This window comes from Sinocyclocheilus grahami, unplaced genomic scaffold, assembly GCF_001515645.1.
Source record: "Sinocyclocheilus grahami isolate Dianchi unplaced genomic scaffold, SAMN03320097.WGS_v1.1 scaffold80.1, whole genome shotgun sequence".
NCBI classification, from domain to species: Eukaryota; Metazoa; Chordata; class Actinopteri; order Cypriniformes; family Cyprinidae; genus Sinocyclocheilus; species Sinocyclocheilus grahami.
In genome coordinates, this window is record NW_015505259.1 from 1,853,798 (window position 1) to 1,856,805 (window position 3,008).

A 3,008-nucleotide genomic window follows, 5' to 3' on the forward strand; every position below is an offset into this window, starting at 1 on the left:
CCATATTAGTTTATACAGTGAACACACGCAGAAGAATTGGAGAAACTGTGGAGGAGTTTCAACATCTGGAAAAGATCCGGGCAGCAATGGTAAACAAAAACAAAAACCCTCTCCAAAACAACATTTCCTCACTAAAGCTCTCATCTTTGACAAAGTCCATCATTTATTTTAATTACCGTATTATATTGAATTTATTACTGAACAATGGCTTGTTAGATAAAGAGAGAGCATGAGCTAATTGAATAGAATATATTTGCCATTGTACAAGTAACGTTACAATAAGATTTAATTTGAAACTTCCAAATTGATAGTAAAGCTTAAGAATACAAATAATAACTGCAAATAGCTCAGATGTGCAATGCAGCATTAAAACCTAAACAGTACAAACAGAAAACATAATGTAATAAAACAGTAGGGGGTGAATTTATTATTCCATGTACATTTGAGGTTAATGTTTGTACTGGGCTACTTTTTAGTTACTGCAGCTATCACTGTGTTGTTATGAAGTCAGTTGTGCCTGACAATTTTGGAGGCAGAGACAGATTGTGGGGGGCACTTATAGGGAAAAACTTAAACTGCTGGAATAAAGAGTTTTAAAGGGTTAGTGATGGAAAACTTGCAGGTCAATGGGCATCAGTGTTTAAGGTTGGTAAACACGTGTACACGGACACATATAATACTACCCGCCTGACATTGGCATGTGTTATTCAGGTGTCAAAGTTGTGCAGAGTTGAAGAAAGAAACCTCAAAGACAGTGCCAGAAGGATGGACAGGTAAAGCCTACAAATCTTGCCAAATCAGAAATTTAAAAAATAATTCCTTGACTGGTCATTTTGAAATGTCAAACTTTGTCCACAATTGTTAACCACCTCAATCTGTATTATATTTTAGGGTTTAAAAAAAATTCCCTTATGTCCAAATTCAACATGAAGGGGGGTGGTCCGCTGCAGAAAGAGGCATTTGAAAAGACTGCACTGTTCTCGGTCATCAGAGGTATGTGTATAAAACACACAACATTTACCAGAGAGCTTCTCTCTTTTTTTAACACACTGAATGGTGATACACTATATATATCGTTTTTGTTTTTAGTTGGCATCCAAGCAAAAAAGAATGACTCCCTGTCACAATTAGTGTAATTAAAGTAAAAAATTATGTCAAGCTTTTCTTGTGCTTTTTTTTTCTTTCTTATTTGGCAGATGCTGTGATGACCAACTTCCCGGCAGCAACAGAGTTGGACTTGAGGAATGCAGTTGGGAGGCATTTTAAACAAGAAATAAAACCAATAATTAGTCATTTCCTTTAAGTTCACTGTTGGTTGTTTTATTTAAGTAAACCAACAAAAGGGTTAATCTTTTTTTATGTTGTCATTTATCCGTAATGTTTTAATGTTAAGTGTGATAACATGCTCTTGATTTGTATTATATATTTTTTTCTTTTAAATATCTTGTTATTTAAAATATTTAATTTTTATATTTTTATTATCTTAAGTTGTTAAAAACTCCAGATTTTTTAATCATAATATTTATATTTAAGTGTATTGTATTTATAACATTTTATTTTGTCATTAATTATTTTGTATTTTTATCATTTTGTATTGTCTTAAGTTGTCAAAAATTGTATTTTTCTTAATAAAAAAATTTGTCATTTTGTTGTCTATTAGATGTATATATGTAGTCGTTTAATAGCGGTCTAATTGATGACTAGTCTATTCTTGGGCTATGATTAGACGTCTATTAGATTTTCACTGACAGCCCAAATTTAGCCTCGTTTTAGCCTAGACGTCTAGGCTATGTTTAGACGTCTTTTAAACGCAAAATTGCTTGCTGGGTCTCTACTAGTAGTGAAGCTGTGGAATTTAGTTATTAAGAAATATATGCTTGAACTTTTCAGTTTCTAAGCTATTTTATTGAGAAATCACAGAACAGTGTTGACAATACATTTCCGCTCTGAATGATTCTGTGCGCGTGATGTACGCGCTACTGTCTGTAGTCTATGTGTGTGCGTTACAGTGCAGCAGCGATTAGAACTACACTTAGATTAGAACGGCGACTAATTTACCTGTACAATAAGCTGTTTAAAACGTGCATTCTCCCGTCCAATTTCGAGCATCCAGTAATATAATCACACATGTCTTGTGGAGCGCTTTCAGAGTATGCATTTATTTGTCATTTGAACTGTTTGGAAACGGAGCGTAAATGTGGAAGTCCTTCAAAGATTTCTTATCCTGTTGCGCCCTCTATAGGACCAGCGACTAGTCGACGTCAAGCTTAAAGCGTCATGGCAGAGCATTGAAGTCGACGAGTCGGTGTGCAACCCCTAATATATACACACACACATATATGTAATTACACACACATTATAATGCCAATTTTGCGTGCATATGATACGCCAATCCTTCACATTAACTTCAGTGGAGAGCAGATGCGTCCAAATACCACGCGTCATCTTCAGCGACAGTGACGTCACCAGCTAGGCTCAGTTCGTCCAGTTCACCTGATGCGCGTACACCTTCAAACAGGTAAGGGCAATGATCTTTTTTTTGTAATGAGATCATGTGGTTAACGGTATTATTTTAATTATTTCAGTGTTTCTGCATCACGTTACATGGGATCATGTGTTAAAATGGCAGCGCATGCGTTCAAATTATGAAACAGTGTGCTGCTCAGTTAGCACAGCTTCTAGCCTACCATTGACATTAGCCTAAGCTAACTTCTACTGTACCTGTTGCAGTTTGAAATAAATAAATAAATAAAACCGATTTTAATCATGTTGTGACATGTGTCTTCAGCTTTTAGACATGGCTGATGACAGCACAATAAATCAACCAACCCGGTATCGCGTGATAATCGTGATCATGTAAAAAGTCCACACATTTACCATATTTTTACCATAGTAGCCTAACTGTTGCTTGACCATGTCATGTGTAGCCAATGCACAGTAACTACAGCATATTTACCATGCTTCTCCCACCGTAACCGTAGTTTTACTGTGGTATTTGTAGTTACTAA